Here is a 15,957-nt window from a genome sequence, read left to right as displayed (position 1 = left end):
CAAAGTCATTAAAAAAGACAGGGAGGGACACTTCATACTCATCAAAGGTAAAATCCTCCAAGAGGAAATATCAATCCTGAATATCTATGCTCCAAATACAAAGGCAGCCACATTCATTAAAGAAACTTTAGTAAAGCTCAAAGCACACATTGCACCTCATACAATAATAGTGGGAGACTTCAACACACCACTTTCACCAATGGACAGATCATGGAAACAGAAACTAAACAGGGACACAGTGAAACTAAGAGAAATTATGAATCAAATGGATCTGGCAGATATCTACAGAACATTCTATCCTAAAACAAAAGGATATACCTTCTTCTCAGCACCTCATGGTACCTTCTCCAAAATTGACCACATAATTGGTCACAAAGCAGGCCTCAACAGATACAAAAATATTGAAATTGTCCCATGCATCCTATCACATCACCATGGACTAAGGCTGATCTTCAATAACAAAATAAATAATAGAAAGCCAACCTTCACGTGGAAACTGAACAACACTCTTCTCAATGATACCTTGGTCAAGGAAGGAATAAAGAAAGAAATTAAGGACTTTTTAGAGTTCAATGAAAATGAAGCCACAACATACCCAAACTTATGGGACACAATGAAAGCATTTCTAAGAGGAAAACTCATAGCTCTGAGTGCCTCCAAAAGGAAACTAGAGAGAGCACACATTAGCAGCTTGACAACACACCTAAAAGCACTAGAACAAAAGGAAGCAAATTCACCCAAGAGGAGTAGACGGCAGGAAATAATCAAACTCAGGGGTGAAATCAACCAAGTGGAAACAAGAAAAACTATTCAAAGAATCAACCAATCAAGGAGCTGGTTCTTTGAGAAAATCAACAAGATAGATAAACCCTTAGCCAGACTCACTAGAGGGCACAGGGAAAGCATCCTAATTAACAAAATCAGAAATGAAAAAGGAGACATAACAACAGATCCTGAAGACATCCAAAACACCATCAGATCCTTCTACCAAAGGCTATACTCAACAAAACTGGAGAACCTGGATGAAATGGAGAAGTTCCTAGACAGATACCAGGTACCAAAGTTGAATCAAGATCAGGTTAATGATCTAAACAGCCCTATATCCCCCAAAGAAATAGAAGCAGTCATTAATAGTCTCCCAACTAAAAAAAGCCCAGGACCAGATGGGTTTAGTGCAGAGTTCTATCAGACCTTCAAAGAAGATCTAATCCCAGTTCTTCACAAACTATTCCACAAAATAGAAACAGAAGGTACTCTACCCAACTCATTCTATGAAGCCACAATTACTCTGATACCTAAACCACAAAAAGACCCAACAAAGATAGAAAACTTCAGACCAATATCCCTTATGAATATTGATGCAAAAATCCTCAATAAAGTTCTTGCTAACCGAATCCAAGAACACATCAAAACAATCATCCATCCTGACCAAGTAGGTTTCATCCCAGGGATGCAGGGATGGTTCAATATACGGAAATCCATCAACGTAATCCAGTATATAAACAAACTCAAAGACAAAAACCACATGGTCATCTCCTTAGATGCGGAAAAAGCATTTGACAAGATCCAACACCCATTCATGATAAAAGTCTTGGAAAGATCAGGAATTCAAGGCCCATACCTAAACATGATAAAAGCAATCTACAGCAAACCAGTAGCCAACATCAAAGTAAATGGTCAGAAGCTTGAAGCAATCCCTCTAAAATCAGGGACTAGACAAGGCTGTCCACTTTCTCCATACCTATTCAACATTGTACTTGAAGTCCTAGCCAGAGCAATTCGACAACAAAAGGAGATCAAAGGGATACAAATTGGAAAAGATGAAGTCAAAATATCACTTTTTGCAGATGATATGATAGTATATATAAGTGACCCTAAAAATTCCACCAGAGAACTCCTAAGCCTGATAAACAGCTTTGGTGAAGTAGCTGGATATAAAATTAACTCAAACAAATCAAAGGCCTTTCTCTACACAAAGAATAAACAGGCTGAGAAAGAAATTAGGGAAACAACACCCTTCTCAATAGTCACAAATAATATAAAATATCTTGGCGTGACTCTAACTAAGGAAGTGAAAGATCTGTATAATAAAAACTTCAAGTCTCTGAAGAAAGAAATTATAGAAGATCTCAGAAGATGGAAAGATCTCCCATGCTCATGGATTGGCAGGATCAACATTGTAAAAATGGCTATCTTGCCAAAAGCAATCTACAGATTTAATGCAATCCCCATCAAAATTCCAAATCAATTCTTCAACGAATTAGAAAGTGCAATCTGCAAATTCATCTGGAATAACAAAAAACCTAGGATAGCAAAAACTCTTCTCAAGGATAAAAGAACCTCTGGTGGAATCACCATGCCGGACCTAAAGCTCTACTACAGAGCAATTGTGATAAAAACTGCATGGTACTGGTATAGTGACAGACAAATAGACCAATGGAATAGAATTGAAGACCCAGAAATGAACCCACACACCTATGGTCACTTGATCTTCGACAAGGGAGCTAAAAACATCCAGTGGAAGAAAGACAGCATTTTCAACAAATGGTGCTGGCACAACTGGTTGTTAACATGTAGAAGAATGCAAATCGATCCATTCCTATCTCCTTGTACTAAGGTCAAGTCTAAGTGGATCAAGGAACTTCACATAAAACCAGAGACACTGAAACTTATAGAGGAGAAAGTGGGGAAAAGCCTTGAAGATATGGGCACAGGGGAAAAATTCCTGAATAGAACAGTAATGGCTTGTGCTGTAAGATCGAGAATTGACAAGTGGGACCTCATGAAACTACAAAGCTTCTGCAAGGCTAAAGACACCATCAATAAGACAAAAAAACCACCAACAGATTGGGAAAGGATCTTCACCTATCCTAAATCAGATAAGGGACTAATATCCAATATATATAAAGAACTCAAGAAGGTGGACTCCAGAAAGTCAAATAACCCCATTAAAAATGGGGCTCAGAAATGAACAAAGAATTCTCACCTGAGGAATACCGAATGGCAGAGAAACACCTGAAAAAATGTTCAACATCCTTAATCATCAGGGAAATGCAAATCAAAACAACCCTGAGATTCCACCTCACACCAGTCAGAATGGCTAAGATCAAAAATTCAGGTGACAGCAGATGCTGGCGAGGATGTGGAGAAAGAGGAACACTCCTCCATTGTTGGTGGGATTGCAAGCTTGTACAACCACTCTGGAAATCAGTCTGGCGGTTCCTCAGAAAATTGGACATAGTACTACCGGAGGATCCAGCAATACCCCTCCTGGGCATATATCCAGAAGATGTCCCAACCGGTAAAAAGGACACATGCTCCACTATGTTCATAGCAGCCCTATTTATAATAGCCAGAAGCTGGAAAGAACCCAGATGTCCCTCAACAGAGGAATGGATACAGAAATTATGGTACATTTACACAATGGAGTACTACTCAGCTATTAAAAAGAATGAATTTATGAAATTCCTAGCCAAATGGATGGACCTGGAGGGCATCATCTTGAGTGAAGTAACACAATCACAAAAGAACTCACACAATATGTATTCACTGATAAGTGGATATTAGCCCAAAACTTAGGATACCCAAGATATAAGATACAATTTGATAAACGCATGAAACTCAAGAAGAATGAAGACCAAAGTGTGGACACTGTGCACCTTCTTAGAATTGGGAACAAAACACCCAGGGAAGGAGTTACAGAGACAAAGTTCGTAGCTGTGATGAAAGGATGGACCATTTAGAGACTGCCGTATCCAGGGATCCATCCCATAATCAGCTTCTAAACGCTGACACCATTGCATACACTAGCAAGATTTTGCTGAAAGGACCCAAATATAGCTGTCTCTTGTGAGACGATGCCGGGGCCTAGCAAACACAGGAGTGGATGTTCACAGTCAGCTATTGGATGTATCACAGGGCTCCCAATGGAGAAGCTAGAGAAAGTACCCAAGGAGCTAAAGGGATCTGCAACCCTATTGTTGGAACAACATGATGTACTAACCAGAACCCCGGAGCTCTTGTCTCTAGCTGCATATGTATCGAAAGATGGCCTAGTCGGCCATCAATGGAAAGAGAGGCCCATTGGACTTGCAAACTTTATATGCCCCAATATAGGGGAATGCCAGGGCCAAAAGAATGGGAATGGGTGGGTAGGCAAGTGGGGGGCGCTATGGGGGACTTTTGGGATAGCATTGGAAATGTAATTGAGGAAAATATGTAATAAAAATATTAAAAATCAAAAAAAAAATAAATAAAATAAAATAAATAAAAATAAATTAAAAAAAAAAAGAAACCAAAAATTTCCATGTACAGACCAGACTAGTCAATTCAGCAATTTCCAAGCCAGTGATAAGTACTGTCTCAACAAATAAACCAAGGTGGATCATCCTAAAGAATGACATCAAGACTAACTTCTGGTTTCCACATATATATGCACACATGTGCAGGCATAACTACAAAACACGCAAACTCATACAATGTACGTACATATTATGCCAAAAATGGGGGGAGAGGTAGCAAGAAAGTGTGTGCAGAGAGCACGTCTTGAGAGTCAGAGCAAGTCAGAGAGTGTGCTTGAGAGAGTGGGACATGAATACCCTAGTATACACTGTTAACCTCCAGCCCAGCCCTAAGGCAGTGTTGTCTTCCCCATATGTGAGTCCAATGTGGTGAATGGAAACTGCCATGTTGGCTCAGGTTTCCAAAAGCTGAGCCAAACTCAGGATTTCTGGTTTAGTCAACAACCTGTTATCCATTTAGACACACAAGCCAAGAGAGGTGAATAACATCGCTCCATATCCCCCTGTTGAGATGAGCCACATCTGTGATGCAGAAAGAGGGGAGCAGATCAGGCTCTCTGGTGTGAAGTGTGCCCAAGGATTTAATGGCCCTGCAGAGGGTGATGACAACTGTGACTTGTCTGCATTGATAGTCACTTGTCTCACAAGTGTGACCAGATACCAAGCAAGTAGCAACTTAAGGGAAGAAGGATTTATTTGGGGTCATGATTTGAGGGAACAATATATCATGCCAAGGAAGGCAAGGATAAAAGTTCAGATGTGATGGTGGGGGCATATTAGTAAAAAAAAAAAAAAAATACAGTCAGCAAGTGGAGCCAGGCTATAACCCTCAAGTCCTGCCCCCAGTGATATACTTCCTTCAATGAGGCTCCACCTCCTAAAGTTCCTACAAGCTCCCAAAACAGCACTACCTGCTAGGAACTAAGTGTACAAACACATGGTGCCTATAAGGGGCATTTCACACTCAAACCACAATGCCCAGCAGTGCCTATTCCACCTGTTCTTAGAATCCCCGGGGTATTCACCCAACTAGAAAACTACACGTGCCTACCTTGCACTCCAGTGATGAACTCTTACTCAGGGAAATGTAGGCAGAAAAATGTAGCTAATTACAATTCTTGAAGAAAATAGCTGATTTGTTTTTCCTTTTCTCTACCTCTTTTTCCTCACCAGGCTGTAGACATGATGGCTGAAACTTCAATGCTGAGCAATTTGAAGAAGAGGCAACCTTGAAGATAAAAGCCACTTACTTACTAATGGTGGCAGTACAGAAAAAGCAGATGCCTGGGCTCCTGAATGCTGTTCACCCTTATGCCATCCCTGTACCCTCTTTAGCTGCATGAGAGGGAAAATACCTGATTTGATGTATTTGCACCATGGTTCTTATTAGATGGTGTGGTGAGGCTCTCTGTTCTGCACTGAATACTCTCTACAAGTCATACAATAAGAAATATGGTCACCTGAGTAAGGGCAAATATCTCCAAAGCTTTGGTTTCTTGACTAGAATGGGATACAACCACTTGTAAGGGGAAACTCTTGTGAAGGAGGAAAGCAAAAATCCAGCCATGGTGACCTCTGAGTGCATTTTAGACATACTAGCTCTGCTCCCCATCTTCCAACAGATTTATAACATTCCAGCTCATTTGGGGTTCTAGTTCACCTTTGTGCTCCAGAAAGGAGAACTGCATAGCTGTGGAGAATTGCTGGGAGCTAGCTAAATGGACCTTGGCTTCCTGTATTCCATAGGATTAGTTAACTTGTTTCATTATGATAAAATACCAAATAGAAGCAACTTACAGGAAGAAGGATTGATTCCAGCTCACAGTTATAAATCGAGTCCATCCACTGTGGTGAAGAAATCATGATAATTAGATATCTCCATCTGGGCATTAGGAGGCTGGGGCATGCTTGTTCACATCTTGATGGATCAAGAAGCAGAGGAAATGGAACCACAAGTGATGCTGGGACATGACTGTTAAAGGCACACCCTGTGTGCCCCACTCTGTTAGCCAGTCCCTGTAACATCCCCAGGTTAACCCCCCCGCCAAATTTGGTGACAAGGTGTTAAAATATGAACCAAGCTCCAGGAGCATTTTGAGTCTAAGTCTTACTATCCTGCTCCAGCCTCCACAGTCTCATACAGGAATATGAATAAAAATCAACTTCAAGAGACAAAATAGTTTTGACAGCCCCAACACTTCAAAGTCCAAAGTTCAAAATCTCTTTGATACTCAAAGAAAACTCAACAAAATAGTGAGTTACATCCTCTCAATGTACAATGGCATAGAAAAAACATTCTCATCAAAGAGAGGAACAGGAGGATAGCAAAGAAAAGAAAGGACTAAAGCAAGACCAAAAAGTTAGCATGGTACACAGTCAACCCTATAACTCCATGAATAGCATCCAGGGTACAAGATAGTGTAATGTGCACTCTAGTGGGCTTAAAACCCTATCCCTATGGCTCTGCCACCTAGAGCACACAGAGACTCCCTCTTGGGCTCATTCCATCAGTGCTTGAAGCTTTTCTTAGAAAATATCCTCACATTCCTAGAATCTCTTACTTAGGCTACCCTATTCAAGCAAGGGGTTTCAGCACTCTCCTTTCAAATTAAGGTCTTTCAAGTGGTTTTTTTCAGTACTATTATTGGAGCATTCAGTGGTAGGGTCTTTCCCATAAGCCATTTTTTCTTATGTTCTAGTGCAAAAAGCTTGTTTTTTCGCTAATGGTTTGTCCACACCCACTTTGCCCATTATATCTCTATGCTATGTGGTTTTTATTCTGAATACGCAGTGTAAATCTGACTAAAAGCAGCAAGAAACAACCATGCCACTGCTTGGCTACTTTGCTTTCTTGAAATGTCTTCCACAAACAAATTAGTCCATTATTTTAAAAATCATCCTGCCGGGCGTGGTGGCGCACGCCTTTAATCCCAGCACTCGGGAGGCAGAGGCAGGCGGATTTCTGAGTTCAAGGCCAGCCTGGTCTACAAAGTGAGTGCCAGGACAGCCAGGGCTACACAGAGAAACCCTGTCTCGAAAAACCAAAAAAAAAAAAAAAAAAAAAAAATCATCCTTATTTGGATTTTCAGTACAGGACAAAAATACATCCAGATTATTTGGCAAAATGTAACATAAATGGCTCTAGTCAATTCCAACCAAGTCTTTGTTTCTCTGAGAAACCACATGAGCACAGTCTTTGCTATCTGCATTTCCACTGAATCTCACCATAAAATCCCATTACTATCTTCTTAAAGCACCCACTAGCTGGTGCTACACTACACTTCAAACTCTTTCACAATCTGGTTCTGAAGGCCACAACCATATAGCCAGACACACCACAACACACACCACTGCAACCCCACTTTTTGGTATCAATTTTCTGTATTAGTTACTTTATTCCATGCTCCACAAAATATAGAACAAAAGCACCTTAAGGAAGGAGGGATTTACACTGGCTCACTGGGTATCAGTTCACTATGGGAGTGAAGACATAGCAGGTTTACATTGGCTCACAGTTTCAGGGGTATCAGTTCACTATGACAGTGAAGACACAGGCGCTTCATTTGTGGTTGTGGAGACTTGCAGCATGGCTAGTTCCTGGTGGAAGGAAACATAAAGAACAGAATTGCAAATTGAGCTGGTCTACAGCCCTCAAATGCTCACAACCAGTGACCTACCATAGCCAACCCATCCTTGCAATCTTCCAAAATAACACCACCAGTCAAGCCCCAGGTGTTTAAACACATAGGCCTGCAGATACACTTCAGATCCAAACCATCATATGCATCTTCATCCAGCTTTGATTTGAAATCCTCTGTCCAAAAAGATGCTATTGCACTGCTCTCCTAAGACCTATAAAACTGCCCATATGACTCTATTGGGCCAAAAACTAGTGTCAGGAACACCTTTTACCCTCCATGGTAAAGATGAGTTAGGAAGACTCCTATCCACTTCTCTTAGCACAGCAGGGGTCTCAATGATGACCTCAGCCCTCCATGTCCCATCAAGAAGAAACTGAGAGGCAAGAGTCACAGAGATGTGTCCAACTTTTAACCCCACAGAGTCAGAGACAAACATGGATTCCTCTGGCCTCTCATAACCTCCCAGGATGGATTAATGAGAACCTTTAGTCTTAGAAGCCTTGTTAATTAAGGGTCAGAGAGTCTATTCATAATACTTCTTTATAGTATTCACCTTAGGCATTTACTCTGCAAGCAATACCTTAGCCGTATTCTAGAAAGCATGTCTGCTAAAATACACATGCATGAATCAGATTTTCTAGTAGCTACATTGATAACATCAAATTTTATATTGTAGCTACATCAGATAAACATCAGATAAACATCAAATTTTATATTGATTGAAGTATATACTTTCAAAATAGTACCATTTGCTTAAATTACTCTTTATTTATTGATAATGTCAGAGAGCATGGGTGCACATGCACTATGGAGCTCAAGTGGACATCAGAGGATAATTATGTTGAGTCTATTCTCTCCTTCTGTCTTTCTGTAGATTACAAGGATTAAACTCAGGTTGTCAGGCTTATGTGGCAAGAGTTTAGGTTTTTGTTTGTTTAGTTTTGTTTTTGTTTTAACCTCCTGAGCCAACTTGTCAACCCAAATAATGCTATTTTAACTTTTAAACGTATAAAAATATGAGATGTTTTACATTACTTTTAAAGTCTGGTATATACTTTGTAGTTTCAGCACACCTCAGTTCTGACTGGCCACATTCCAATGCTCAATAGTCACATGTGGCAAGCAAGCACAAGCTCTAAAATACTTGCAGAAACACCACACATAGTTTCGTTTGTTTGTTTGTTTGTTTGTTTTTGTAAAGCACTCAATGGAGACGAACATTGAATTATAAATCCCAGCCACAGCTAAGAATGCCTTTTTCCTGTGTCCTTCCCAGGCCTATGAATGGGGTCTTTTCCCAATTCCCAGTGTGTTTCTAAAATAAATACCCAAATATATATATATATATATATATATATATATATATATATATATATAGCCCTGACTGTCCTGAAACTCACTCTGTAGACCAGGCTGGCCTAGAACTCAGAAATCCACCTGCCTCTGCCTCCCAAGTGCTGGGATTAAAGGTGTGTGCCACCACTGCCTGGCTCCCAAGTATATTTTAATACAGTGGTTTTCATCCTTCCAATTGCTGTGCCCCATAAATATAGTTCCTCACATTACAGTGATCCCCAACTATAAAATTATTTTCATTGTTACTTCATAACTGTAATTTTGCTACTGTTATGAATAGTGATATAAATAGCTGCTAAGAAGGATATCTGATGTGCAACCCCCACAAAGAAAACAGATAACCTCACAGGTTGAGGAGCATTGTTTTAATAGGTTATTAAATAAAACTTTTGCTCTTTCAATTATCTTAGTTGTATCCTTTACTTGGTTTAAAATATTTATTTTACTTTTAATTGTATGTTATGTATGTATGTGTGGGGGTGTGGGTATGTGCATATTAATGCAGGACCAGATGTGGGTGTTGAGAACCAAACTGGGTCCTCTGAAAAAGAAGTATAGGCTTTAAATAACTGTACGCATCCTTTGCCTGTTTTAAAAACTGGAGTCTATTTGACTTTGTTCTCACTGAGTCTATTAAGTATGTTAGGTCTTTGTTAGAGATAAAGTCTGATGCCTGTGCCTCTTTCTCTCTGTGTGGTGCTTTGTGTCAATCTAAGTTGTTTTTAAACAGTCTAGTATGCCAGCCTGCTGTTTATAGCATCTGGATTTTTTTTTTGACTTGCTGAAAAAGGCTTACACTCCCACAAGATGACAAAAATACCTGCCTATATTTTCTACAAAGATTATTCTAGTCTAGTTCTTGTTTGTTTAGTGCTGCGTTCTAGCTAAAATGCATATCTGCCCAGCATAAGTCTTTGCTTACAAAAATGTGACACCAACCCTGATGCTTAGCTTGAGAGAAAGGAGCTCCTCAAGGGGACTGGAAATTACGAAAGAAGAGTTCTCCAGAAAAGACCAGAAATCACTGGTTCAGTGAGAAATGCGAAATACAGGGCAGAAAGAGCTTCACTGGCTAAGCAGGGCAGGCAGAAGTCACAGTAATAACAGAGACCAAGAGCCCATTCTAAGATTCCTGCCACCCTCCCACCTCTCCCACATCTCCACCTCTCCCACCTCTCCTCAGCCAGGAACTCAACCAAAGGCAGATTTTCCTAATCACTTGGAACTTTAATTTATCATCAGTAACAGGAATCTTAACACCACGTGGCACTGTAGTTGGGTCTAAATAGCCTCTCTGGGTCTCCAGTCCCTACTCTCTGAAAAGTTCAGCCTGCTGGGACTTCTCTGTTGATCACATCAGCCAATATTCAGGGGCTGGCAACAATAGCTGAGGATACCTTTCCTGGCTTTGAGGTGCTGAACTGGGCAGCTCTCACCTGCAGTCATCCTGGTCCTTGAAGTCAGATACCACCTAGAGCTACAGTCATTTGAAGGCTTCACTGAACAAGCTAAGTTGGTCCACCTGTCTTCAATGATTTTTTTTAAGAAAGAAGAAAAAGAAAAAAAGAAAACAAGTGATCGTGAAAAACAGAAAGGGGGAACATATTCAATGTGGACATGTTGGGGAAAGGAGCGAAGAGGGGGTCACTGCCTCTCCCCAAGTGACTCCTCACCCAAGTCCATCTTTGGAGTTCTGACATGGGGTCTAAGTTTAAATAGAAGGCAAGAGATACACACAACTAAACAGTTTAGTCAAAGTGTGGTTTACCCACCATCATTGTCTTGGCTCTAGTCTCTCCTGCAATGTAGTCTGCTAAGTTCTCAGAAATGTAAAATCTCCTTCCAGGAGATAAGTTTCTACTCTGGTTGGCACCATGTCTTTCTTTCTACTCATGTGAAATTCTGGATAAAATTACAATTCCTTGGGAACCATTGTTTCAATAGTCTAATAGCCAAAGGGAACAAGTATCTCTTTTGAAATAGCCAAAGGGAAACAAGTGTCTCTTTTGAATTATCATCATTCCTGCCAAGAAAATTATAGTCAAGCCAAGTTTTCTCTAAGAAAGTGACATTTGAGCTAATGCCTGATTGGTAAAGAAGACAAGGTTGTGGGAAACCTGTCTCCAAATAAGGGAACAATTGTGATGTTCCTTGGTCCAGGGAGTCCTACTGCAGATGGAAGCTCTATGGGCAGGTGAACAAAACTGGCCAGGAATTAGAGTAACTGATACTCCTAGAAGAAAGTTACCCAGAAGAAAGAAGCATAACAAAAGGAGTGTACAGAAAGTCTGCCTATCTAGGCTGGGAGAAGAGATCGGTACCAGAACTCTCTTTCCTCTGGAAACTGTCCCCTTGAGGAGTCTGTGATAGTTCTTAACTCTTCATGTTTTATTAATATATTGCCACCAATGACAAAACAGTAACAATTTACCCCCCTAGAAATATCATGATTGTAGACGGATTACAAAATAACAAGCCTTCTTTTATGAAGCAAGCCCAGTAGGCTCCCAGAACACCCCTTCTCTATTCCCTTGGCTTTGATATGAGCAGCTGCACACTGATGCAAGTTTACTCATAAGATTAAAAATAATTTGCTAAATAACAGTGGAGTTATTTCTAAGTGACTTTGATTATCACCATGACATGTAGGATTCATGCTTCCTGGGTAACTGTAAGGCACAAGCTAGGCAATGAAGAAGAAACTGGAAACAAAGTCCAGGTCAAGTAGACCCATGTTATATTTCCATTAGGAGAGATTGTAGCTTGGATTATTTTGCTCTTTGTTCACAATCCTCCCTTTTATTGTGATAAAGATGCATTAAATACAGGGCCAGAAATTAGACTTTATTTCCTTTCAATGAAAACTAAAATAAGACATCCTGAGTCAACACTGGGGCTGGTTCTTTGGGGGAAAATCATGATGTTGCATTAAGACCCAGTTCCTGTCTTGGGGGCTCACAGTCTGTTGTGGAAGGTAGAGAGACAAATATATAAACAAGTAGGTCATAAAAAATGGGATGAAATAATATCTGATAGAAGGGGACTCAACATTGAATGTACACATAGGAAAAACATATTTAGAGAGGAAGAGCAAGGTAGGGCTATGGGACATGGAATCTATGAAGCGAGCTTTAGTACATATTTCTGGTTGGTTTGTTTGTTTTTAAATAATATTTCAGAGAAAGAACTTGGAGATGGCTCAGTGAACAACATGTTTGTTAAGCAAACATGAAGTCAAAGACCCAAGTTTATTTCCTAGTACCATGTTTAAAAAAAAAAAAAGTCATGGTGTTGTTTGCCAACAATCCCATAGATGGGGGAGAAGAGATAGGAGAATCTCTGGGGCTTAGTGGTCAACCAACCAGTCTAGCCTAGTTGGTGAATTTCAAGCCAATGAGAGGCCTTGCATCAAAATAAAGGGGAAAGCAACTGAGGAAGGCATCTGACATCAACCTCTGGACTCCACGCACACAGACACATACAGATGCAAACATGCCAAGTATACATGTGCACAAGTGTACACACACACATACACACAGACTGTCAAATGAAGCCATGTACAGGAATGGCAACCTACATTGCTGAGCACTAGAGCCAGAGTTAGAAGTCTTAGAAGGAGGAATTTTGACTCATGCATTCCAGTTGATCCTGTTGTCCCTTCGATCATCCAGGGAGCTTCTGGAGCTACCTGTATAACACTCTGCAAAGCTCCTACCCTCCTAAATGGCATAAGTTGAGGTGGGACAGAGTTTAAAGCACCCAGGGTTGGGAAGGGGTTCTAACATGAAACCTCAAGGTATTCTCTAACAAGACCTAAACTAGTAATTATCAGAGTAGATAATTATCCCCAGCATTGCCTAGGGTTTCAATAATAATCCAAATTCTCAGTCCATCACAGGTCTCCTCAATCAGAAACCTGGGACAAGAGCAAGGCAAGAAGGTGTAACAAGCCCTCCAGGTGACAGTATAAAGGTCAGTCCTAAGATAATAAATGCTGTCATTCATTGGACACTTGCTATATGACTAGTTCATATACTAACACACTTTATTGACATTCTTCCAAGTCAATTTTGTTATCGTCCCACTGTACAGATGAATAACTTGAGGACCAAAGCTACATATCCTACCAAGAACCATACAGATGTGCAGCTCCACATCTGGATCCAGGTCTCTCTGATCTCACCTCAGTATTGTCCCATTTTGCCTTAGGTCCTGGCTGTGGTATGTGCCATAAATACTGTTCACATATGAGCACTAATTAGAGGAGTATGGAACCTTATGCTTAGAGAGGATGTGCAAGTTTCCTGGTAAGAATAAAGCTTTCAACTGTGTGTGCTCTTTTTTATAAGAAGAAAGTGGTTGATTAGGAGTAAATGCTGGTCCAGACTCTGTTGAGCATCCCCCAGCTCTTTATAACTTAGGGGAATATGTCTTAGTTAGGTTTTACTGTTGTGAACAGACACCATGACCAAGGCAACTCTTATAAAGGAAAATGTTTAATTGGGGATGGCTTACAGGTTCAGAGGTTAAGTTCATTATCATTAAGACAGGAGCATGGCAACGTCCCGGCAGGCATGATGAAGGAGAAACTGAGAGTTCAACATCTTCATCTGAAGGCTGCTAGGAGAAGATTGGCACCCTCAGGCAGCTAAAACAAGGGTCTTAAAACTCACACCCACAGTGACACACTTCCTGCAACAAGGCCACACCTTTAAACAGTGCCCAAGCATATTCAAGCCACCAGAGAAGAACCTGCCTAAGGGAAAAATGTGGATTAAAAAGTCTCAAAAGGTAAGTGTAGAGACTGCTTGCCCAACTTTGATGTGACTTACCTCTGATTGTGATCAAGGAGAGCCAAGAATGGGATGATCAATGCTGCAGTGTCCCCAGACAGCCTGAGTCAGTTCTATAAGGACCCTTGACCAGTCTGCTACTCTATCCTTAGAGACTTAGTCCACTGAACTACAGCCAGACAAGCACTCCTAAATTGGATGAAGGCAGGTGAGTCACAGCTTCCTGAAGAAGCAGCCAGTCCAGCATTCATAAATTGGATGAAGGCAGGTGAGTCACAGCTTCCTGGAGAAGCCTGGTCCAGACAAAGTCACAGAGAACAAATGTTGGTCTCATTAGCTTCTCCTGAAGTCTTGGAAGGCACATGAGTTGCCGTTGGAAGAGGTGTGGACAAGGGGTTACCCTACATGGGTTCTTGTTTCTGACTGTGCCTCATCTCAATTCAGCTCTGGTATATACTTCCAGGGAGCTAAAACTGGGCCCATGAGATCAAGGGCCAGGAACTGTTCTCTTAACTGAATGTACACCAAACTGCAGCAATCACAAATTATCTCCCTCCTGACCTGTGAGGTTGTAGTTCAGAAGGTCTGGAAGAATTAAGACTGCATCTCTAATCAGCTGTAGGGAGAGATGAGCCTGGCCCTTGACCTCATCCTAGTGTTAAGGAAGAGTGGATTCAACCCATAGCCCTCTCATTCTTGCTCTGGTGTAAGGGGGCAGATCCCAGCAGGGCTGGATGAGGCATAAGGAGAGCACTGTAAACTCAGGGTTATGATGAATTAGAAACTTGGGGAAAGGACCTAGCTGAGTTTTTCTTTTCTTGGCTACAAAGAGAAAATAAATACTTCACTGGAGTGTATGAAGAATCAAACACACTAAAATTTATAACAAAAAGTTACTACTTTTTTCCCAAACAGAATATTTGCAAGACCAGCAAAATGGTTCAGCAAATAAAGGCACTTGCCCCATCTGACTATTTGAGTTTGACTCATAAGGTAGAAGGAGAGAACTGACTTACAGAGTCTTCTAACCTTTACATGCACCCACATAGAGGGAGTGGCTAAAGCTGCATTGACTCTCCCACATCAGCCAACTATCAAATGAGTAAACTGTGTGTGACAATGGTTTTCAGTACCAGGGCACTTATATGGTAAGGGACAGTGATGTTGGAGACACAGGAAATAAAAAGGATCGTTGCTCAGCTTCCTATTTTCAAGGAGATCCCAAGAAGACATAGTGTCTTCTCCTAAGGAAGGAGACACCGTAGAGGAGTCTACTGAACTCCCTGGGTCAAAAACACAGAGCTAAGAGTTGAAGGAGACTTATGGAGCTAGAGGTTAAAGGACAGAGAAGGGAAAGTTGGCCAAGGGAGAGTCAGGAGACCCTCAGAAGGTGCCTTGAACATTTAAAGTTTATATTTTTAAGTTTATATGTGTGTTTCTGAATGTATATGTATCTCCACCACATTCATGCAGGTTCCTGGAAGGATAGAAGAAGGTGCTAAACCCCCTGGAACTGGACTTATAAGTGGTAGTAAGCGGACCATCATGGGTACTAGGAACTAAATTCTTATCCTCTGCAGAAGAAGCAAGCACACTTTTTTTTTAATTTCTATTTTTTATTAGATATTTTCTTTATTTACATTTCAAATGCTACACCGAAAGTTCCCTATACCCTCCCCCCACCCTGCTCCCCTTCTTGGCCCAGGCATTCCCCTGTAACAGGGCATATAAAGTTTACAAGACCAAGGGCCTCTCTTCCCAATGATGGCCGACTAGGCCATCTTCTGATACATATGCACCTAGAGACACAAGCTCTGGGGGTACTGGTTAGTTCATATTGTTGTTCCACCTATAGGGTTGCAGACC

The sequence above is a fragment of the Mus caroli genome, unplaced genomic scaffold (assembly GCF_978045245.1).
Source record: "Mus caroli unplaced genomic scaffold, Mus_caroli_1 scaffold_20, whole genome shotgun sequence".
Taxonomy (NCBI): Eukaryota; Metazoa; Chordata; class Mammalia; order Rodentia; family Muridae; genus Mus; species Mus caroli.
The sequence above is the reverse complement of the archived record's forward strand: the minus strand, read 5'-3'. Positions refer to the sequence as shown.